This window comes from Dendrobates tinctorius, unplaced genomic scaffold (assembly GCF_039654945.1).
Source record: "Dendrobates tinctorius isolate UK_male_01 unplaced genomic scaffold, ASM3965494v1 ptg000124l, whole genome shotgun sequence".
In the NCBI taxonomy this organism is placed as follows: Eukaryota; Metazoa; Chordata; class Amphibia; order Anura; family Dendrobatidae; genus Dendrobates; species Dendrobates tinctorius.
In genome coordinates this window covers 1,899,646-1,925,148 of record NW_027361792.1, presented here as the reverse complement: position 1 = coordinate 1,925,148, position 25,503 = coordinate 1,899,646, and the positions used below count along the sequence as shown (strand labels likewise).

Genomic DNA, 25,503 nt, shown 5'->3' with positions numbered 1-25,503 from the left:
CCTCTGTACACATATCAGGTACATCCCCCCCCCCTTGCATACATATCCCAGACCAGCTTCATCCCCCCTTGTATACAGATCCCAGACCAGCGTCATCCCCCCTTGTATACAGATCCCAGACCAGCGTCATCCCCCCCTTGTATACAGATCCCAGACCAGCGTCATCCCCCCTTGTATACAGATCCCAGACCAGCGTCATCCCTCCTTGTATACAGATCCCAGACCAGCACCCTTTCCCTCTGTATACATATCAGGTTCATCCCCCCCCCCCTTGCATACAGATCCCAGAGCAGCGTCATCCCCCTTGTATACAGATCCCAGACCAGCGTCATCCCCCCTTGTATACAGATCCCAGACCAGCGTCATCCCCCCTTGTATACAGATCCCAGACCAGCGTCCTCCCCTCCTTGTATACAAATCCCAGACCAGAGTCTCCCCCCCCCTTGTATACATATCAGTGTCATCTCCCCTCTTGTATACAGATCCCAGACCAGCGTCATCCCCTCCTTGTATACAGATCCCAGACCAGCGTCATCCCCCTTGAATACAGATCCCAGACCAGCGTCATCCCCCCCTTGTATACAGATCCCAGACCAGCGTCCTCCCCTCCTTGTATACAAATCCCAGACCAGAGTCTCCCCCCCCTTGTATACATATCAGTGTCATCTCCCCTCTTGTATACAGATCCCAGACCAGCGTCTTCCCCTCCTTGTATACAGATCCCAGACCAGCGCCATCCCTCCTTGTATACAGATCCCAGACCAGCGCCATCCCCTCTTGTATACAGATCCCAGACCAGCGTCATCCCCTCCTTGTATACAGATCCCAGACCAGCGCCATCCCCTCCTTGTATACAGATCCCAGACCAGCGCCATCCCCTCCTTGTATACAGATCCCAGACCAGCGCCATCCCCCCTTGTATACAGATCCCAGACCAGCATCCTCCCCTCCTTGTATACAAATCTCAGACCAGAGTCTCCCCCCTTGTATACATATCAGTGTCATCTCCCCTCTTGTATACAGATCCCAGACCAGCGTCATCCCCCTTGTATACAAATCCCAGACCAGCCTCATCCCCCCCGTATACGTATCATTATCGCCCCCTTGTATACAGATCCCAGACCAGCATCATCCCCCTGTATACATATCAGCGTCATCTCCCCCCTTGTGTACAGATCCCAGACCAGCGTCACCCCCCCCCCCTTGTATACAGATCCCAGACCAGCGTCATCCCCTCCTTGCATACAGATCCCAGACAGTGTCATCCTCCCTTGTATACAAATCCCAGACAAGCATCATCCCCTTTGTATACAGATCCCAGACCGGCATCATCCCCCCCTTTTATACAGATCCCAGACCGGCATCATCCCCCCCTTTTATACAGATCCCAGACCAGTGTCATCCCCCTTGTATACAGATTCCAGACTGACATTATCCCCCCTTCCATAGTTCCCCTTGCATACAGATCCCAGACCAGCGTCATCCCCCCCCCCATGTATACAGATCCCAGACCAGCGTCATCCCCCCCATGTATACAGATCCCAGACCAGCGTCATCCCCCCCCATGTATACAGATCCCAGACCAGCCTCATCCCCCCATATACAGATCCCAGACCAGCCTCATCCCCCCATATACAGATCCCAGACCAGCATCATCCCCCTTGTATACAGATCCCAGGCCAGCATCATCCCCCTTGTATACAGATCCCAGGCCAGCATCATCCCCCTTGTATACAAATCCCAGACCAGCATCATCCCCCTTGTATACAAATCCCAGACCAGCATCATCCCCCTTGTATACAAATCCCAGGCCAGCATCATCCCCCTTGTATACAAATCCCAGACCAGCATCATCCCCCTTGTATACAAATCCCAGACCAGCATCATCCCCCTTGTATACAAATCCCAGACCAGCATCATCCCCCTTGTATACAGATCCCAGACCAGCATCATCCCCCTTGTATACAGATCCCAGACCAGCATCATCCCCCTTGTATACAGATCCCAGACAAGCATCATCCCCCCCATGTATACAGATTCCAGACCAGTGTCATCCCCCTTGTACACAAATCCAAGACCAGCGTCATCTCCCCCCCCCCTTGTATACAGATCCCAGACCAGCGTCATCCCCCTGGTATATAGATCCCAGACCAGCGTCATCCGCCCCCTGTAAACATATCAGCGTCATCTCCCCCTTTTATACAGATCTCAGACCAGCATCATCCCCCCCTGTATACAGATCCCAGATTGGCATCATCCCCTCCCTTGTATACATATCCCAGACCTGCACGATCTCCCCCCTTTGTATACAGATCCCAGGCTAGAGACTCCCCACTTATATACAGAATATACAGACCCCAGACCTTTCCCATTGTATACAGACCCCAGACCATAGACACACACACACACACACACTTGTATACAGATCCAAGACCTGTATCATCTCCCCCTTGTAATACAGATCCCAGACCAGAGACCCCCCACATATACAGAATATAAAGACACTAGACCTGACACCTTCCGCTTGTATACAGACCCCAGTGCAGGGACCCTCATGCTCCTATACAGACCCCAGACTAGAGAGATTCCCCTCCGCTTGTAAACAGACCAGACTTTTATATAGACATCAGACCAGATCCCCCTGCATTCATACCCGTCCCCCACACACAGACCCCAAAACCTTGTCCCTCTGTTTGCAAACACTAAATACAGCTCCCAGACCCGATCATCTCTATAGTCCTGAATCCAGACCCTCATGATCCAGACCACAGACCAAAACCTCCTGTATACAGATCCACTAAAAATACAGTCCCCAGACCACACGTAAGTATATTAACCCTGCCCGATCCTGCACTCCTTCACAGTCATCTGCAGAGGCGTCTGAGAGTAAAGAGGAGCGCAAGGACGGGGAGTAGAATTTAAAAATATGGCACTTAGGTGATCCAACTTCTCTTCCGAAGCTCCAAGAAATTTCCCCTCACTGGGAATCTGCTGGACATTATCAGTGGATTTGTATTCAAGCATATGCTGTAATCATGGGTCTAACGTGATTATATCATTGTACAAAACCTGCTAAATGCTCAACGTCGTCCATGCACACCGTGTGTGCCAAAAGTGGGGTCTGATCTGCACTGGCTATTTATATAAAATATTATGAAGAATATTGGAGATATAATTTCAAGTCAATCATTTGCATCCTATTTGGCAGGGGATTATAAAACCCCCTTCCCATGTGCAGCTGTAACAGAACACCTAGCTCAGCAGAGGGTCAAGCCTCAAAAGGCTGTGATTGACAGATCTGACATCTTGGGACAGCTAAGCCTAGAACAAAAGGCTTGCTTGCAAAATAATTGCTTTGCTGACTCTGCTTTGATTTCATAAAAAGAATATGGACTTATTGCAGATCCTGGTCACACACACACGTAACATTTTCAAGATCTATGGACCAGCCAGTGTCTCGATCCGTTCTAGAACCACAGGGTGGGGGAGATACGTAGAATGGCTAGTAAGAGCCAGGTAGCAGAGCTGTGTTTGGTCTCAATGCGTGGCAGGGGCCTGGCGAGACACGATGGCACAAAGGACCGCCCATTATGGAGTTATGTCCCATCTTTGGTTTTAGCGTTTTAAGCTGTTGGAGGGGATTTAGGTTCAGCCCTAACATTGACCTTGCTCTTTTATATTGATCCACACAACCGTTTCTCTCTTAAACGCTGGTTTCTGGCCCGATAAAATCCTGTTACCAGACCGGGCAGCGCTTTTTCACTGGTGCTAGAGAAAGGGGCTGAGGACTGTCAGGGTTGTGAGCGAGTATGGTGCCACGTTAGTGACTGCGTGGGCTATAGCCTCTCACTCCTTGTGCCGCTCTGGTCAGTGTTGACAGATGTTGTTGTAAAAAAATAAATAAATAAAAAAAAAGAGCAAAGTAGTATCCAACTTCTTGAGTGCAAAAAATTTGTGTTTATTATCCAAAATGTAAAAATATGATTCTAAGATATCCCTGGTGATCTAAGAGCGACGCGTTTCAAGCACTGAGAATGAATCACATATTCTATACATGCACTTTACCAGCCAGCAGGTGGCAGCATTGCACCGCAGATATAACATAGGCTTTATAACGAGCCATTTTTAGGTTTTTCGCAAGCATCTTTTTTCACATCCATGCGAGACTTGTTAGACTAAACCGCGACATTTCTATTTTCAGGGATTCGAGAAATGCGCGGCACACGGCGTCGTCTCTTCTCTCCTATATCAGATCCTACAGATGTCACATACCCATCTACAGCAGAGGCGACGACCTGCGAGGGGCTGGGACCCCACAATCTTCAAAATTGACCTGTGGAGCGTTCTGTGTGCACGGAGCGACGGCCGCACATGTGCACCATCCCCTCCATATCATGGTCTGCGCCGAGACCTCCCTGGATCTCCCCCATTAAGTATGAAGTTGCAGTCATTTCCCCCCCGCAGGTATAGGAAAAATATTGCTGTTTTCAGTGTTTTTGCAAATTATGAAGCACTCGTAGGAAAAAACAAACAAACAAAAAAAAAAAAATCAAATTATCTGGTAGGATCTACGCATATAACGTTGCCGAGCAGCGGATTTTCTATCTGGATTTTTCCCCAGTATCCCCATTTATTCATACATTTCCAGGAGGAACAATAGAGGCTCTAACAAAATGTGCAGCAGAACGGTTCCATCTCGAGGGGAAATCCAGCATGTACTAACGTGCTGCAGTCTAGCCCCCGGGTCCCTACATCTGTATATCTGTTTAGCGACTTCGTAGGTTTAACTAATAGAGCAAATGTCACCGAACACAGGGCAGATATCAGAACGGTCAGGGCATCACCCACACAGCTGAAGATTTCAGTGTGAACTAGGGCTGCAACGATTAAGGACGCGGAGTCAGAAACGCACATTGGATTTTTAATGGATCTTCCATAAAGATGTCATTTTAAAAGGACCCCAGTGCCTGGATTTTCACTTTTCCTACATAAAAGTTTGAATTATTACAGTTATACATACAAACTAAAACAAATGGTGGGAAATAAAAAAAACAAACAATAAAACTTGCAATCTGATCTACAATAGATACAATGTAACCATTTTTTTTTTTTTTTTTTTGCAAGATTAGTTGGGGGCGCTGTTGCATTAGTATCTATAAAAAGTCGTTGTTAATGACTGTGGTCAAGAGAGGTACTGCAGCCTAAAAAGGTTTCTTAAAAGAGTTGTCAGAACTTCCCACAACAGCAGCACACCTGTCCTGTCCCTGTCCTTAGGATGTGGCCAATTAAATCTATAGAATAGTGCGGTGTCATGCCTGGGAATAAAATGACCTTCTGTCCTGTACTGGAGAACTACCTATGGATGATAATTCCTTCCTATCTATAGTCATAGGGAACAGCTATGGAATATGGAATAACAGTTTTGAAGTCATCTCGGATCTATTTTTTCAGCCTTTACCATACTTTACACTGCATCACTGCTTCTTGAACTAAGCACTGGAGGAAGTTGATGCACAGGGAGCTGATTTCTATTAGAGAGAGAGGACTATTTGCTATAAGCCGCTTCTGAGAATAGGAGGGTCTTGCAGTAAGGAGGGGTTGGTGCGGAGTGGTAAGAGAGCGTTCGGGTCACGAACCATTCTATATCTATGGGAGACATAGAAAACGGTAAGTCCAGAGTCACAAAAGGTGCATTTTCAACTGCTGCTCCATTCACACTGCTACCCACCGTGGTGCGGCCCCCTGATTGATCACTGGGGGGGTCCTCACGAGTCGCTTAATCTCAAATGTGGCACAATCCCTTTATGTGAGCACCGACAATTGCGCCCCGTTATTATTGGGGCTGCAACACCCTAATATTTGCGGTTACAATTTAGTAATTGTAGTCCAGATGATGCAGAGAGGTAAGAGTTAAATCCCCACGCACGCCAGTAATGGCAGCCTGCCTGTCCGCGGTGAAACGTGATGGTGCTCAGTGAACTTTAAGAAAGATTATATGGTTCGGAAACGTCAAAAGATAACGGTGGCAAGTAGCAGTTATGTGGCATCCAGCGCTGATACCGCCGCGCTCATCCCACTCAGGGGCAGTCAGCTCTGCTTTATGTCAGCGACGCCTGATATCTCGCCAAGCAGAGCACGCCGCCACCTGCCTCCGTGGACCTGCCCGCTCCCCCGGAGCCGCCACCTGCCTCCGTGGACCTGCCCGCGCCCCCGGAGCAGCCACCTGCCTCCGTGGACCTGCCCGCTCCCCCGGAGCCGCCACCTGCCTCCGTGGACCTGCCTGCGCCCCCCGGAGCCGCTACCTGCCTCCGTGGATCTGCCCGCGCCCCCGGAGCCGCCACCTGCCTCCGTGGACCTGCCCGCGCCCCCCGGAGCCGCCACCTGCCTCCGTGGACCTGCCCGCGCCCCCGGAGCCGCCACCTGCCTCCGTGGACCTGCCCGCGCCCCCGGAGCCGCCACCTGCCTCCGTGGATCTGCCCGCTCCCCCGGAGCCGCCACCTGCCTCCGTGGATCTGCCCGCTCCCCCGGAGCCGCCACCTGCCTCCGTGGACCTGCCCGCTCCCCCGGAGCCGCCACCTGCCTCCGTGGACCTGCCCGCTCCCCCGGAGCCGCCACCTGCCTCCGTGGACCTGCCCGCTCCCCCGGAGCCGCCACCTGCCTCCGTGGACCTGCCCGCTCCCCCGGAGCCGCCACCTGCCTCCGTGGATCTGCCCGCTCCCCCGGAGCCGCTACCTACCTCCGTGGATCTGCCTGCTCCCCCGGAGCCGCCACCTGCCTCCGTGGATCTGCCCACGCTCCCAGATCCTCCAGTTCAGTTTATTCCCCCATTAACTTATACTTCAGAAACTTTTTATGAGAAATATGCATTGATGAATTCCTCAGTTATTCCTCCTGGAAACTGAGTCTGCCTATTCCCTGTATCAGTCGGGCGTGTTCCTAAATGGCAGTCACTATCCCATCAATGCTAACGGTGTCGGACTCTGTATGGATATCCCCCCCCTTACAGACAATGGGTAGGATAATGCCCACTCTCAAGAAGAACAACAGAGGAACATCCCAGCTCCACTAATTGATGCATGTTCCTGGAAGGCCGGACATTCAGGGGGTGCACGCTACTTCTCCAAGCCTGCCGGGGAATATGCAAAGCCAACACCATCCTACAGATAATGGATGGAGCCGTGGTGCACATGTGCAGCCAAACCACCATTAAAAGGGGGCAGTATAAATTCTCAAGGATCGCTCTATAATTCTACTGCTAATAATGGAGGTGACTCCAGAGGTGGCATTGCTATCCATTTTCCCCAGACTCACTATCTAACATCAAGAAGAGTATGCGGCCATATTTCATGACGGCAATGCGTCAAATTATACCTAGGCGGTGGAGGTCTTCGTTTGTGGCGGGGCGGATTGATTGGGTGGAGGCGGTGGATGTTCTGTGTCGGATGGAGGAGATGAGGGCTTTTGATGACAGGTCGGGTACCAGTTGGCATCCTTGGGTTCAATTTAAAGAGTCACAACATTTTCAGTCTTGGCTAACAAAAGGACACTACCCTGTCCCCATAGCAAATAAGCAATACTGGGGCGTCAGACCTCAGGCATCTTATCAATCTGTGTTCTCTCTCGTTTTCCTCTCCCTTTTGGTTTTTCTTTCTCTTTTTTCTTCTACTTTTTCTCTCTCCTTTCCTCTATTAGACTTGGACTGTCTCCCTCTTCCCTTGATTTATCCATCTGAGAATGTATAATGATGTAAATGGGATGGGGAATCTTAGTAGTGGTGATACTACTGATGGAGGGTGGGAGGGTTGAATATCCTTACTCTACTAATGAGCATTCAAAATGGTAAATGTTTGTTAATATCATTTTACCTGTTTAATAAAAATATATTGAACAATACATTCTCAAGGATCACTGCAGGTCTCAGTGGTGGGACCCCCCAGCAATCACCCATGCACTGGCCAGGCCCCAACTTACCAGGATGGAAATAAACCCTTTAAGCAGAAACATTTTAGCTGCAGGCAGTCACCACTAGGGGGAGCACACTGCACATAGAGGTCTACAGGGGGCTCAAAAGTCCAAAAATAGGATGGAAGACCACTCTGCAGATAAAAACCTGACAGGAATGATATCAGTAACCCCTTTATGCTCCCATTAGTCCCCCTGGTGCTCCAGACAGCTGGGATGTGCCCATCACCCTTATTTTCCATGACCACAAGGAATGTGCTTAATAACCCCTTCATTGCCACTGACCATGACTCCGGATGTGCCCGTTACCCCTCTCTCAGCACTAAACAAATACTCTGAATACTTCCATAATGTTGGCCATTTAGGACTATCACACGGCACTATATGGTGGAAGTATTCAGGCTCTATACAGTACAGTATGGCGGTACTATTTATTCACCCAACGGCATTATATAATCACTGTATAGTTCTGTTCGATGGCAATGCATGGCGGTACTATTCAGGCACTATATGACATAGTATGGTGGTATTATTTAGTCACTATGGCATTATATATTCACAGTATAGTTTTATCACGTGGTAACACTAAGGCACTATATGGCAGTATTAAGGCACTTATGCGATCACTATGCACCATTACATAATTCCTGTTACATGGCACTGTATGGCAGTATTATTTAGGCACTTCATGGCAGGGTATGGTGTAATTTAGGCCCAGTTACGTGTTCAGACTATGGCACCATTACACAGCCACTGTATAGAAAAGTTACACAGCACTATATGGCGCCATTATACTATAAACATTAGATGACCCATAGGTGCCACGTTTCCCCCTGCGGGCTCTCGATCCGGGCAGCTGCGGCGCAGCTTGGACACTTGAAGCTACGGCTGCCGCGTTATAAATAAATCCCTTCTAAAAGGCGCCGCGCTGCGTCATTAGAGCAGTGACGATACGTCCGTGATGAAGATACATGCAGAAGGGCTTTGTCTGGTGTAAGTGGAATAAAACTTTAATCTGCTGATTGCATAAAGCTTTTAAGCAGCCACTCTGATGCCCCCAAACCAATCCGTAGTCAGGGACATGGAGGTTATTTTAGCTGGGGACGGGCTCTGGGGACGTCGCAGCCACCGAGGTTCTACCGGAGACAGAACAGCCTGTAATCACAGGCTAAAGACGGGGGGAAAAAAACACGCACCGGGAACATGGAAGACTATCCCCCCTCCAAAGTAATAAGGAAATATTAACATGGCTCATGAAAGTTTCTTAGATGGAATATGTAGCTTTAGGACATAGCTCCTCTTTTTTAATCTGTATCTGGACCAAATTCATTGTTATAAAACTATAATCTGCGCGTTTTTGAGGTCATCTATATACCACCGGTTCGGCATAGGACTCTGATAAACTCAGCTCTTCCACATCACTGAGTGTAAGGATATGGACATATTGCCAGTATTCCCTCATGAAGACCATTTAAATTGTTGTAATGTATAATGTGACTTGTGCTAATGATGCTGATAATGTGCGTAGTTTGACAGTAGGGATATGTAATGTTTGGGACTAGCCCAGGGTAGGAGGGGCTAAGTTGAAGGGAAAGCGACAGCTTCCTGTCAGGAAGTTATATAGGGCCTGGAGTGCGTAGAACGACGACCTAAGATCCAATGTGAGCAGTGCTGCATTCCTGGGTGTCCCTAGCAGGGAGCGGAGACCAGAGGAAAGAGAAAGTGAGATCCGGAGCAGAAGTGACAGAGATAGAGCGAGATGCTGGAGACGGGTACTGGGAGAGGACGCCTAGCAGAATGGCCCAGAGTTTACCACTCTTGAAGGTATAGACAGCACTGAATATGTGAGTGTAGTGTGAACCAGGCGGGAATTCCAGCAGCGGCCATACTGGCAGGGAGAGATGTGGATCAAGTAAAGGACTCTTGCTAAACAGGACTGTAGTGTTGAGCTCTGGTTGTGATGAAGCTGTGGGAAGCAGAGACATATGCGAATCCGAAGTGTTAAGTTCGGGGCCGAACGCCAAACGCAGAGTTCTACTGAGAGCTGCTCAGAATTACCAAGGGCTTTGAAGATCCACCTCACCAGGCGAGACCTAAAACTGAATGCTCTGCCTCATATATGGGGACCAAAATGAGGGGGATAGGGTCATGGAGATGAAGGGGAGCTTGGTGGTCCGTCACCAGAACTTATCAGCTTTCTAAAGAGGTTGTGGTGTTTGACAGATGCGAGGACAGTCCTCCATGGGCACCGGAAGTTGCATTGACCCCCTATTTTTCCATTACTAGTGTTTCCGGAACCTGCACTCCTTGGATGATTTTTTAAAAAATGAAATGACACTTTTTCCAGCGGATAAATGGTGTAGATGACACAGGAGGTCGAGGGCAGAACTCAGACTTGGAACGGGGGGCGATTTCTTCTGTTATAGTCACTGACCCCAGCGGCTACATGGACCCTCGGCACCCTGCTTGGCTGGTAAAATTACAACTTGAGGCAATGAGAATGTATTCACGTCTAGCTCGCGGCATCCCGGATATTCTTACCCAAATCATTGTTGCTCGGAGGTAACTTCACTTAAAAACTCCCAATTTAGCCGGAATATTCACAGACCCTGGTAGGTCTCAAGTCTGTCCCCATCTTCAGAAGCACGTGCCCTACCCAGAAAATCCAATATGGCAGTTTTGCATCATGCCCAGCAAACTCACATGTGACAGCGAGTGCCCTGTCCGGCCTGATTCAGAAGGATCAGAGATGGATGCAGATTGGGATGGAATCTTCTGTAGGACTCCCAGCCCGAGGCTCCATTGCTGCTCTCATCCTGCCACCACTACTTTATATATCAAGCTTCTTCCCTATCGGAGGACCAGTGCCGCACACAAATAAAAGTCTGCAGTCCCCAGTAGGGACTTGGCACAATCCTCTAGGCAGAGTTCTCATGTGCCAAAAAAATTCAATGGCACTCCAGCATCATTTTTTTTTTTGCACATACATTGCCCCCTCACCAGTAATATTCTAGCTGCGCATTTTATTTCATCGCGGTTTGGTTTCTTCCATACGTTTTCTCCCTTCATCACAGGCAGCGGGGTGGTGTGATCTGCCGTCTGACCACCACTTCAGCGCACGCTCTCAGGTGCAGACAGGAAGTCAGACTGTAACTTCCTGCGAACTGCAGGATGACATCAGATCAGGCAACACCGACTCTTCCCGCCAGTGCCACTGCAAGTCTAAAGAGATCGCAACTGCCCTGTAAGGCTCGGAAAACAGGACATCGGAGTCCAACATGTCAGTACAACATGTGGAATCCATGACCGCTCCACCGGCATAAATAAATCAGGACTTGAATGGAGTTTCCAGATGACGGATATGATTTATTAATGTTTACAGGAGAAGCAGCGTTTGTATTGATGCAAATTTATGTCTTTTACGCCTCTCATTGTATGCTGAAAGTATCTGCTTAATGGAAAATTGGAATTTAGGGAACGGAGGAATATCCGTTGATAGGGGGCATGGCCATATTAGAGGGGAGCCGTCACTTGGAGAAAAAAAACAAACAAAAAAAAAAAATAAATAAATAATATATATATATATATATATATATATATTTTTTAATGGCCAGTTTAAATGCCGCTGTTCTCCTGAATCCAGAGTAGGTTTCATTTTGTTCCCGAGACATGGCCCCCTTCTTCTCGGTGTATAGCTCCAGTCTTGTCATCCTTGCGGGTGTGGTCATCAGGAGGACACCCACAGAAGAGCTGAGAACCACGCCCACTTGTCAAAAAGACAAGGTAGAGAGGGGGCCATATCTCAGGAATGCAGAGGAGCAAGAACAAAAGAAAAACCATCGCCGGATTCGGGAGAACGGCGGCATTTACACCAAGTAAAAAAAAATACATGTGCTTCAAGTGTGGATTACCCATATATCATACACTACAAACTTTGATGCTCATTTGCCTCACTACATGGGTATAAATCTTACTGGGCACTCACATGTTCCCATAAGTTATACTGGGTGCCCTCCTCTGCACTCACTCCTGAAGTTCAGCAGTGCCTTGGTCGTGCCGCCGGTCAAACCCATGTCTCTCCCAGGCTGCAGTGAAGGAGAATCACAGGGTGACCAAGGGTGGTTGGATCCAGTGATCGAGGCAGCGTTAGACTGGCGTGGGCAGACTAATGCACAGAGCATGCACGCCCTCCTGCCCAAGTAACGGGCTTTGCACTATACAATTAAACATCCCTCCGTTCTCAAAGGATTTTTTTTAATTTCGGGTAAATGGCAAAATGACTTGTCTTTAGAAGCATTTTTATCATTTTATCCATTCAAGAACTTGAGATAACCTCTTTAAGATAAGAGATCATTGCCTTGTACACAAAGACATCAAATGTTCCTAGAGATGCACCTATATTCAGAGGTCCAAGATACAAGAGATACGGGGGTACACCAGTGGCAATACTTGGACGTGGTGGAAAGTGGAAGCAGTCACCGGCTGCCCCCAGATCCCGGAGGCGGCAGGTGCTCAAAGACCCTCCAGTGACGGCACAATGCCCGCAGCGAGATCTGGTCGCAGGAGGGGCCCACGTTTCAGATCACATCCGGGTGACACGTCTTCATCATGAACTTGTTTTCTTGGGCAGCACACAGTCATCGAGCCATATACAGGAAGGTTTATAAACGGTCCATGACACTCAGAGCAAGTCCTATTCTGCTCCATTCTGGGGATCAGACCTGGCCATTAAAGTCTATGGGGATCCGGATGAAAGATGGAAGACAGACCTCGTACTTCAGAGTTTCATCCATTTTTCATTAACCGAATATTCAGAGTCTATAGGAAATAAAAGTTCAGAGTCTACCTTTTCCAGAAGAAAAGAAAAACTGGATGTAACACGGAGGAAGACCGAAAAGAAACATGAAAAAAAAAAAAAAAAAAAAAAAAGTCTGCTGCAAAATAGTAGACATCATATATGAAATACACAAATTTTGGGATTCTGTTCTGTGGAGCGATGAAGCCAAACCGAAAATTTAGCAGCGAGTCTGAAGCGTATACTGAAAAAGAACATCCTTTCTAAAGCAGAACACAATGTGAGGTCGGCGATGCTTACAGCAAACGTCTGTGGGGCGGCTCAGCGATGCCTATGGAGAAGGACGGCAGGGCCGCAGAAACCTGTAGCTCATAGAAGGCACAAGGGATCCTATCAAGCATTAGGAAATTCTAGAAAACCATGCAAAGAGAAGAGGTCGCACTCATCGAGATTGAAGTTTCACTGATTTATTGACATATCATGAACATGTCAAGTCGGGGGAGTGACATAAGGAGTGCATGGTAGGCTGACAACGGCCGTTTCGCGCTGCTCGAGCATTCTAAATTCTAGAAAACGTTATGAGTAGAAGTTTGAGAAATAGTCCTTAAAGATTATGAAATCTTCATCAGTCACCAAACCTGGACCATATAGAAAATCTATGCTGGGATGTAATGAAACCAACCCTGAGATGGAGGTCATTTCTCATGAGGACAGACAGTGCTAAGATTTCTCAGAAATGCTGCTATAAGCTGGTGTCTGGCTGTGCATCATGTCTGCGGCAGGTCTTAACAGCCAGAGGAGCAACAGGTCGTAACAGCCAGAGAGGTTCTACCAAGTACTAAAGACGTGAATAATTCTGAGGTTGCAGCAGTCAGCAAGAGTGGCATTTTGTGCAGAATTTGGAGAAGTAACCATACTTATTACAGTTATGCTCAAAAGTTTACATACCCTGGCAGAATGTTTGCTTTCTTGGCATTTTATATGAATATGAATGATAACACCAAACCTTTTCCTCCACTCATGGTTAGTGGTTGGGTGAAGCCATTTATTGCCAGACTACTGTGTTTTCTCTTTTTAAATCATAATGACACCCCCAAACATCCAAATGACCTTGATCAAATGGCTTTGACTGGCTACTAAAGGCAACATCCTCACCTGTGACCTGTTTGCTTGTAATCAGTGTGTGCATAAAAGCTGAGAGAGTTTCTGGGATCCAGACAGACTCTGGCATCTTTCATCCAGCCACTGATGGTTCTGGATTGTGAGTCATGGGGAAAGCAAAAGAATTGTCAACAGAGTTGGATCGCTGATGTTTCGGGGATGTGTGAACTACAAAAGGCACAGGAAACTTGGTCAAAGTTGAATGAAAGATGAATGCAGCAGGTTATCAGCCCGGAAGATGCGCATGGGATGTACTTGGACATTCCAATATGACAACGATCCAAAAACACAAGGCCAAGTCACTGGCTACAGCAGAACAAAGTGAAGGTTCTGGAGTGGCCATCTCAGTCTCCTGACCTCAGTATCATTGAGCCACTCTGGGGAGATCATAAGCCGCAGTTCATGCTATACAACCCAGGAATTTACAGGAACAGGAGACTTTTAGCCAAGAAGAGTGGGCAGCTTTACCATCTGAGAAAATAAAGAACCTCATCCACAACTACCACAAAAGACTTCCAGCTGTCATTGATGTTAGAGGAAGCAATACACGGTATTAAGAAATGGGGTATGTAAACATTTGATCAGGGTCATTTGGATGTTTGGCGTTGTCATTATGATTTAAAAAGAGAAAACACAGTAGTCTGACAATAAATGGCTTCACCCAACCACTAACCATGAGCGGAGACAAAGTTTTGGTGTTGTTATTCATATTCTCTGAAAAAAAGGCCAGGAAAGCAAAAATTCTGCCGGGGTGTGTAAACTTTTAAGCACAACTGTGTATCAGTTGATCAGATATTTATGTTGCAATAAACCAATGAAACAAAAACAAAGGGATGAAAGTTTGCACATTTTTGATTGTAACCATGTAGGGCATTTTGTCCCTTATAAATGGTGATGTTGGCACAAGTAATAACGGAAGAGAGGAGAATTAATAAGGGCTATAACAAGGAGATGTAGTCGCAGGATAGCACGACCCGCTGCGACCTCCCCATCCCTTCCCTCGCTCATTACCGGCCGACTGACTAGACTTTCTCCTTTGTGGCAGTGGGTACAAAAACACCTGTCAATTCGGAGAAGACAGTGTCCTCGATTGAACACCACATCAAACCTCGTCGTTGCCATGGAATCATTGAAATCACATAAAAAAAAGAAGACGACGACACAAACCTGTCTAATTAGCTTTATGCCATGAGTAACCAACGCCACCAGACTGTGGGCATTCGGGGGGGTCCGGGAGACGCAGCGGTGATTTATGCCACCTCCTGGGGGCAACAGCAGGAAAGATGGACTGGTAAATCAACAGCACCCTGTAATGATGGAGCAGTGGAGTCAGCTGGCGAAACGCGTTGTGTGGGTGTTCTCAGGGGAGCCGATGAATGAAGCTGGCAACGAGCTGGTTAAGAGACCCCATCCAGGCAGATATAGGGTGTTAATGCACAATTAAACAGCAGAGGAGGACGCGGAGATGTGATGAAACTGGTAATTATCACGAGGAATGCCAACGCCGCGCACTTTTACTTATACATTTAATGATCATTATATTCGTCCAATATATTCTGATGCGAGCGACACTTTTGCGTTCACTTTTTCTCTTTTCCTCCCGGGATTTTGCAGCTTTGTTATAATTTTTTCTTGTTTTGGTTGGATAGGAGCGAGGTGTTGAGGTTGTCATTGTACTGGTATAAGGCGGCGATGCTCGCTGGGCTGTCAGGCACGCTGCCCAGTCAAGCTTAAAATCTATTTTGGGTGTCTGGGGAGAAAGGGATAAGAGAAGTCACACTCGGGTTTGCATATGTTGCAGATGTGGCGAGCAAATCTGGGCACACAGGGCCTTGCGACTCAGGGACATTGGGGTTTTGGTTGTTTGCCTTGTTGTGGATACCAACCAGCATAACCCTAGCTTTTATTTTCCATCCTGCCCTGAAAAATAAAAATGTAATTGGTACTGAGATTATGGGAAACATGCAGGACAACTGGAGCCCAGGGAAAAGTAGTAATCGCCATTGGCCGCCAGGGGAACCCGGCCCTCAATCCGCCCCAGGCCGCCAGGGGAACCCGGCCCTCAATCCGCACCAGGCCGCCAGGGGAACCCGGCCCTCAATCCGCACCAGGCCGCCAGGGGAACCCGGCCCTCAATCCGCACCAGGCCGCCAGGGGAACCCGGCCCTCAATCCGCACCAGGCCGCCAGGGGAACCCGGCCCTCAATCCGCACCAGGCCGCCAGGGGAACCCGGCCCTCAATCCGCACCAGGCCGCCAGGGGAACCCGGCCCTCAATCCGCACCAGGCCGCCAGGGGAACCCGGCCCTCAATCCGCACCAGGCCGCCAGGGGAACCCGGCCCTCAATCCGCACCAGGCCGCCAGGGGAACCCGGCCCTCAATCCGCACCAGGCCGCCAGGGGAACCCGGCCCTCCCTCCGCACCAGGCCGCCAGGGGAACCCGGCCCTCCCTCCGCACCAGGCCGCCAGGGGAACCCGGCCCTCAATCCGCACCAGGCCGCCAGGGGAACCCGGCCCTCAATCCGCACCAGGCCGCCAGGGGAACCCGGCCCTCCCTCCGCACCAGGCCGCCAGGGGAACCCGGCCCTCCCTCCGCACCAGGCCGCCAGGGGAACCCGGCCCTCCCTCCGCACCAGGCCGCCAGGGGAACCCGGCCCTCCCTCCGCACCAGGCCGCCAGGGGAACCCGGCCCTCCCTCCGCACCAGGCCGCCAGGGGAACCCGGCCCTCCCTCCGCACCAGGCCGCCAGGGGAACCCGGCCCTCCCTCCGCACCAGGCCGCCAGGGGAACCCGGCCCTCCCTCCGCACCAGGCCGCCAGGGGAACCCGGCCCTCCCTCCGCACCAGGCCGCCAGGGGAACCCGGCCCTCCCTCCGCACCAGGCCGCCAGGGGAACCCGGCCCTCCCTCCGCACCAGGCCGCCAGGGGAACCCGGCCCTCCTTCCGCACCAGGCCGCCAGGGGAACCCGGCCCTCCCTCCGCACCAGGCCGCCAGGGGAACCCGGCCCTCAGTCCGCACCAGGCCGCCAGGGGAACCCGGCCCTCCCTCCGCACCAGGCCGCCAGGGGAACCCGGCCCTCCCTCCGCACCAGGCCGCCAGGGGAACCCGGCCCTCCCTCCGCACCAGGCTGGAGACCACCTGGGCAGGAGACGCATTTGTACCTGGATCATGTTGCCTGATGGGGCACAAAGGCTTCTCCACCAAGAAGACCCCAACATTATTACTAATGGGTCATGGAAGATGAGAAGATGGAGGGAGACGCTCATAAATTTTGCATATGGCAAAGGAGCTTCAAGCCTGCAACGTGGGCCGTAATCACTAACCGCACCATGTGGAGGGATTATTCGGATATGGAATAGCAGTTGTATTTTTGCATTGTATAGATAGATATTGTGGCCAATGCACAGCAATACTAAGGGTAAGAGACCAGTCCACAAGTATCGGAGTTTTATAACCATAATTGCCAGCTCCACCGATACACCTGGATAACGACCACTGGTTGGACATGAAATTACGTGGTCCATTTAAAAGCTTAACAAACGGGAGTATAAACTTGATTGGTTGAAGTGGCACCAACACTAGGTGTCAATGCAAGTTTAGGATAAGAGTCCCGAAATGTGCAAAAAAGGCCTTCATGTGTTACCGCGTGGTTTGCCAGACATTGCGGCGTACCATCTGCAGCCAGCACGCCCGGTGTGCAGGAATTGTGAAAGCAGGATTGCGGTTTACCATGTGTTGTATCATATCCTGGCGCGCAGCGGAGTAACAATGTAATTGCCTTACTAGGTACAAATATTTCCTACGGCATAAGGGACAGTTGGCAATCCTGCCCGTAGAAGACAATGGACGCCAATGTCAGACTCAATAAGGGATTAATTGTATCATAAAGGCAATTAGCCAGAGGAATTAGAAGACCCAGTGTACAAGATCCAAGGAAAAGGGAAGACAACGGTCTTCATTCAAAAACATTACTATGTAATGAGACAATCAGGGAGGAAAAAAAAGGATCCATTTTACCAAAATTTGGAGAATTGCTATTATACCCAAAACTTTGACATTTCATTAAAAAAGTCACCTTTGCGATAGAACATAAAATTCACTTTAGGTCACTGTCACTTAATCAAAGTTTACATAAATAATGAGTGAGATTATAATAAATTCTGTAATATACCTCATCAGAAAAATCTGCTTCTTTCTCCATTTATGAGCCACTTCTCTCGTGCCTCCTGAACTCATCATTCACTCTCAAAAGCTGCTAAAATCCATAGTAAATGAAGGCAAGATGGACCGTCAACTCACTCAGGAGTCAGATAACAGCTGTCTGTTGAAGTTTACGCAGAGGGGAGGTGAAAAGGTGGAGTGAGAAGCACAGTGACAGAACAGATGAGCTTCAGACTTCAAGCAACTGTTTTACCTCCCTCCAGAGTTGTATTCACAGCCACACTGCTCAGTACTACTGTATAATGGTCTCTATGCTTCTGCTGCTTCTAGTGTTTCTTGCCCCAAAGCCACTCTGCTCAGTATTGCTGTATAATATCCTCTATGCTTCCAACTAAGTGTTTCTCACCCCACAGCAGCTTTCACAGTCACACAGCTCAGTATTCATTTTACTCATTTATATAGCGCCATTAATTCCATCGCGCTTTACAGACATTATTATATATAAAGCTTCTTACATACACAGGAGAGCAGGAATCCCTCATGTCTGTATATGGGAGACATAGCAGCTCGTCTCCACCCTCTAGCTCAGAGACAACTGAAAATTTGAAAGAAAACCTATAGAGGGGGGAAAAGTAGTGAACATTGCAGAACACAAATCAAAGAATGGCCAGAAACATCGTTATTCCTCACTTACAACAACTTATTCTGAGTGTTCATCTGAAACAAACACTAAGAAAAGTAAAAACAGGATTACAGTCAGGGAATGAGATGAGGTCTCAAGTCACAGCTCTGCGATCTCCGGCCGATAACTGACTGTTAATAGACAATTCATTAAGATGTAATTACATATTAATATGAAATGTAACATAATCTCAGCCTTATAATCGTACCACAGTCCTGAATGGAATATAAATTACGCCCCACATTATTAAGCCTGAGAGCTGTGTACACCTAGTGATGAAATGAGATCTGGAGGAAGCAGAGAAAGGAAAGGTTGTCAACAATATGGACAGTCCGGGGTTACATATAAGCCCCAATATCCGCGTGTTGGTGGAGGACAGCGAACATAAGCCGCTGCTTGCACTGCAGGCTGCAGACAATTTCTACCAATATAAGGACTCAGTTCTGCTAATTAGCGCTGATGGACTCCGCCGCCGCCGCTGTGTCACACACATTGCATAGGGGAGAAAAAAAAAAAAAATTAAAACCACACAGTCGTCTTAATGGTGGCAGCCCCTTAAAAACACAAGTATGTCCGTACCAGAGTCAGAGGAAGCGGCCAGCATCCATACCGCCGCCATCGTAATCAGTGCACCGCCTGCCACCGCCGCGACATATCCTCCTATTAGACAAATATCAAAATTAAACCCAGATGCTCGTCTCCCGGGGCTGGAGGAGGGAGCGACAGAGGAACAGGATAAATAGACGAGTCTATTCACATGAGGGAGAAAAACTCTTGATTTATGAAGATGCGAGTAATATCCTCACTCATTCTGACATGGGAAAACGCTCAGGTTGGAACGGCGACAGTGATGGAAAGAGACAGGGACCACTTACTGGATTACCAAAAAAGGGGGCAGCTAAAGCACAGTCTGCTATTTTTGGATCCGTCTCTGCGTCCTACAGTCATCAATCAGCACAGAATAGATCAGTAGGAGCTGAAAGACTTATGATAAGTTAGGTAAACCGTTCAAGATATGGAGAAAAGTGCTGGGCGGCACGTCTTACTCAAGGACATCAGGGTTTCCCTTCAGTCTCATTGTCCCCGATGTATAACCTCCGGCCCCTCGCCCCCTGGCGTATGACCTCCGGCCCCTCGCCCCCTGGCGTATGACCTCCGGCCCCTCGCCCCCTGGCGTATGACCTCCGGCCCCTCGCCCCCTGGCGTATGACCTCCGGCCCCACGCCCCCTGGCGTATGACCTCCGGCCCCACGCCCCCTGGCGTATGACCTCCGGCCCCACGCCCCCTGGCGTATGACCTCCGGCCCCACGCCCCCTGGCGTATAGCCTCCGGCCCCACGCCCCATTGTGTACAATTGTGGCTTCAGCTTTATGGGAACAGTTTGGGGAAGACCCTTATCGGTGCCCAATGCACAAGCTACTTAGACATTTTGGGGGGTGAGAACGTGACCGGCCGCACAGAGCCTGGATCCGAAACCGCAGCCAACCCCTATAATAGAGATTGTGATCTAGACAATTACTGCTTTATAACATTCTCCCTCACCTGAATGGAGAAGACAATTCCATTTGCAGAGAACTGGGTGAGAAATCACTCAAGAAACCCGCGAAGAACGATACAGCGATATTCAGAGATAACATCTCAAGATCAGAAGAATTTAAAGAGGAGCCTTTACTTCAGGAAAAATAAGTGGGAACTGTTAAAGAGCATCAATTTCCAGGAAATTTTGGGAAGCTTCTGCAGCACCCAAGTTTGCCAACTCTTCTGGGAGGTCGTCTCATTGTTTTGGAGACCTCCAGGACATTCTGGTAGAGTTGATGTGTGTCCATACCTTCATAATCAAGAAGTATCATTTCTCCTTGCGGAGAATGACACGCTAAGCATACCGAGGTGAGGAGACTTAAAGCCGCAATGCTCCTCTGGGAAATATGCTAATTATGCAAATTGTCTCTTCAGAGAGGAAGAGGACTAGAACTCTAGTGCCACCTATTGGAAGTAGCAATCCTAGAAGTCAATGTTGACTCTTTAACGAGCCTTGTTACATTACTTAGGATAAAAGCCAAGCCAGAATCTCAATTTGCAGACACTGTTTCGGGGTACTGCCCCTCGTCAGTGCAAAGTGCGAGATCTGGTTTGGCTGTGTGAGAGGCGTCAATTTGCATAATTAGCATATTTCCCAGAGGAGCATTGCGGCTTTAAGTCTCCTCACCTCGGCATGCTTAGCATGTCATTCTCCGCAAGGAGAAATGATACTTCTTGGATATCGGTCAGACGCCTCTCACACAGCCAAACCAGATCTCACACTTTGAATCATAGAATCATTGCACTGATGAGGGGCAGTACCCCGAAACACAGTGTCTGCAAATTGAGATTCTGGCTTGGCTTTTATCATAAGTCATGTAACAAGGCTCGTTAAAGAGTCAACATTGACTTCTAGGATTGCTACTTCCAATAGGTGGCACTAGAGTTCTAGTCCTCTTCCTCTCTGAAGAGACAATTTGCATAATTAGCATACCTTCATAACTGACAGATACAAAATAAAAATGCATTACCCAGACACTGAGGTGCCGCCAGGGTCAGCTTAAATCGTGGGACTGTGAGATAGCAGGTACGCGGGATGCAGTAAGGAGCAGGAGGCAGAGCAAGAGTTAAAGGGTATATTACAGGGCATACTCCACATGCAGGGAGTTATGAGGGGAGTAAAACTGAGTATTATATCAGGGTTCCTACAAATGTATATGAAACAGGTAAACTTATCAGTCTGATGGTTTCCGGGCTGTGAAAGCTTGAAACCCCACGGTGGCGCCGCAAGTGACGAGTGAAATCTCTGGCGTGATCCTGAAGAAAGTTGAGGCACTGTCTCCTGACGAAAGCGGCGTACCCCGGCTCTCCTAGGCGAGGTCCCGGGGTGATGTGCGTGATGTGGTGGAGTCTGAGGTGAAGCTACCCGGCTCTGTATGATTCACCTGGTCAGACTTAGGCTGCATGCCCGCGGCAGTCAGCGGAATGGTGCGGGACGGATTCTCAGTGACAGGGGTGAGCGGGCACACAGCTACACGTTGCTCACAGTTAGTGTGCACATGGGCCGGGGAACTACAGCGTGGGCTTGGGCTATCGCGTCGCTCCACGGAGAGTGAATCAACCTTCTCCTGCTGCACATTCTGCCTTCCCGCCAAGTCTCTCGCTTTCCCGCGCACCGCCCCTTTATGCCAGACACACCCCCTACTGTTGAGCGCAAAGGTCTGTCCGGGTCAGAAAGCTTTCCCCCGCCAACAATGGTGACAGCCCCGATAATTCCGGAAATGACGCGAGAGAGGTACCACTGTCCCGGTCCATCTTCCTACAGGACCCCCCATACATTGAGCTGCACCATCTGGCCTTACCAAGTCTTCAGATCCCTTTTATTCGAATAATTCAGACTTTTAATAGCATAAGAAAAAGAAAAAAAGGAGTCTCGAGTAAAGAACCGCAACTTCCCTAAGAAGTCGTCTGCTTTGTTAGCAAGTCTCCAACTCCACATCTCCTGGTATTCTTATTAGTCTGCCGAGATACAGTGGAAATCACGCATCTACAATTAATGAGATAAGCCTTGGCACAGACGATGTGGATGCAAGTAATTACTGCAATTCACATACTTAATCCAATGTATTACACTGTACAATATAAATATAGATTCATCATTTACACTTGGAAATGACATTAGGTCCTGGCTGCAGTTAATGACAGCGCTGCTGAAATGTGATACAGGGCGAATAGCCCGGACCTCCGGGAAGAGGCGTCCAACAAATAATATGGCCATGACTTGTCTATCAGTAATCTTGAGAAACCTTCATGGAAACAAGGCCCATGCACAAGCCAAGCCCAAGGATGAATTGCATGGCGCATGCGCTAGCCAAGCCTGGGGTGTGTGTGGGGGGGAATGCATGGCACATGTGGTAGCCAAGCCTAGGGTGAAACGCATAGTGTGCGCAGTAGCCAAGTCTGGGGTTTGTGTGTGTGTGTGGGGGGGGGGGGGGAACGCATGGCACGTGCGCTAGCCAAGCCTGGGGTGTGTGGGGGAAAGCATGGCACGTGCGCTAGCCAAGCCTGGGGTGTGTGGGGGAACGCATGGCACGTGCGCTAGCCAAGCCTGGGGTGTGTGGGGGGGAACGCATGGCACGTGCGCTAGCCAAGCCTGGGGTGTGTGGGGAGGAACGCATGGCACGTGCGCTAGCCAAGCCTGGGGTGTGTGGGGGAACGCATGGCACGTGCGCTAGCCAAGCCTGGGGTGTGTGGGGGGGAACGCATGGCACGTGCGCTAGCCAAGCCTGGGGTGTGTGGGGGGGAACGCATGGCACATTTACTAGCCAAGCCTGGGCTGTGTGTGTGGAGGAACGCATGGCACATTTACTAGCCAAGCCTGGGCTGTGTGGGGGGGGGGGAATGCATGGCACATTTACTAGCCAAGCCTGGGGTGTGTGTGGGGGAACGCATGGCACATTTACTAGCCAAGCCTGGGGTGTATGTGGGGGTGAACGCATGGCACATTTACTAGCCAAGCCTGGGGTGTGTGTGGGGGTGAACGCATGGCACATTTACTAGCCAAGCCTGGGCTGTGTGGGGGGGGGGAATGCATGGCACATTTACTAGCCAAGCCTGGGGTGTGTGTGGGGGAACGCATGGCACATTTACTAGCCAAGCCTGGGGTGTATGTGGGGGTGAACGCATGGCACATTTACTAGCCAAGCCTGGGGTGTGTGTGGGGGAACGAATGGCACATTTACTAGCCAAGCCTGGGGTGTGTGTGGGGGAACGCATGGCACGTGTGCTAGCCAAACCCAAGGGTGAAACGCATAGCACGTGCAGTAGCCAAGCCTGGGGATTGTGTGGGAGAACGTATGGCACGAACAGTTTCCAAGCCTGGGGAGAAAAAAAAAGCAGGGCGCGTGCTCTGGCTAAGCCCAGGTGCAGAGCAGGGGCACCAACCATGCCGGGGGGGAGGGATTGAGCTCAGTCTCCAACCAAGCACAAGGGGGGGGGGGGGGCGCAGGGCACATGCGCTAGCTAAGCCTGGGAGGGAGAACGCAGGGCGAGTGTCATTCTACTGAGCAGGGGTAGCACAAAGCAGTAAGGACTCCATATGCCGGCATAAAACTCTGTGCTCTGAGCTTTGCCATAGGCATTAGCTCCAAATTGGAACCCACCCTTACAAAGGCAGATAGTTTATACTTCGCTTTCAAAAGATCCAGTTCTGTATAGACGCCATTGTTCCAGAACAGATGTGTGGAAATACGAGGATATGGATACAATCCCAGCGGAACATTACAGCCCTCTTATAAGTACTGAATGGCTCCATTGGCGCAGGTGCCAGTTCTTAGCCTCGTGCTCAATGTTTGGACCCCATAAATATAACACTTCCTCCTCTGTTTCCTGGCAGGAAAGGGTTTATAATACAAGTTTGCCTTCAGCGATGGCGAGCTCTGAACCTGGCCTAATTTCTGGAGGTAGGCGATAGCAGCGCTGTGGCTTGTCAAGGTGAAGGCTCCTACTTCTATGGAAAGCATCTTGGGGGGATGAGCTGGTCCCTTCCCCGATCCGGTTTCTGGGTAGTTTATTTGCATAAAAACTGTAAAAATGAGTTGAATATTTGATGCAAGAACACAAAGACAACATGTTTCTACAGTTCATTAATTGCAGATTGTTACACGGGTACAAACATTGCTTAAAACGTAACAATAAATCTGGAGTCTGCGGAAGCCCAAAAGGAAAGAAAAAAAGAAAACAAAAAAAAAAAAAAAAAGTGGCAAATCAAAAGCAAAATTTTCAGACCAAAATGGCTGTACAGTATAATACCGCCACATAGCGCCAAATAATAATGGCTTTATTACATGTAGAACACACATAAAAGTGATCGCCACAACAGCAGAAAGATACAAAAGAAATCACAGAATTTCCAACTCAATAGCGTAACATTTAAGATTCTCAGTAGCAAAAATGCCATACAGGCGTCCATATAATAGTATCGTCTTGTCACACAGGCACTATTGTGCCCCGATATGGGATGTCCGTGCAGCTCTAGATACGGGTGGTCTCCAGTGGTGACCTCAGGCAGAGGTTTGATAGGGAATTCCACCAGGACTTCCGGGGGCAAACTCAGGTTTTGTGACCGATTTTAGCCACATTCCACATATGCACAATTTACACTTTGACATCAACTTTAAAATGACAAAGTTCATGACTTTTGAAATAAAGTTAAACTATGGACTTCAGGCTGTTATGTTATTCATCCTTCTGTCAAATATGACTGTTCGTTAGATGTAGCGCAACTGAAAGTCAGATTTTTTTTTTTTTTGTTTTTTTTTTTGGGGGGGGGGGGGGTTAGGTCTCTTAGAAAATGTTCTATCTCCCTCCAGCCCAATGAGCCAACGTCTCCCGGTTTCTGTCGCCCTCCCCAAGAATGCAGCCTTACAGACACAAACTGCAGCTGCATCCCTCACCTCTGCAAGCGAAAAAACAACCCAAAAATGAAAAAAAATGCAAACACAAAACCACAGGCTGTTGGAATTTGAGGCAAATGCCACTGTGGCTAGTGAGATTTTAATAATTAAAGGGAATCTGTCACCTACTTTTGGCGGGCGATGAAAACGAGGTCGGTCCGGACCGATGGGCGGTGTTCCCGATGTGTGCCGCCTCCCCATCCTTGGCCGCCGTCCGCAGTTTTTTGAGGAATAGGAGTAGGTCTCCGCCATTTGTTGCGCTTGCGCT

General features: G+C 49.2%; 1 protein-coding gene across 3 annotated transcripts in view; it reads right to left on the bottom strand.

Moving 5' to 3' along the window:
- The window catches only part of CHRM4 (cholinergic receptor muscarinic 4), a 49,875-nt gene that overhangs the window by 6,813 nt on the left and 17,559 nt on the right, over positions 1–25,503 (bottom strand). The window lies entirely within an intron of this gene.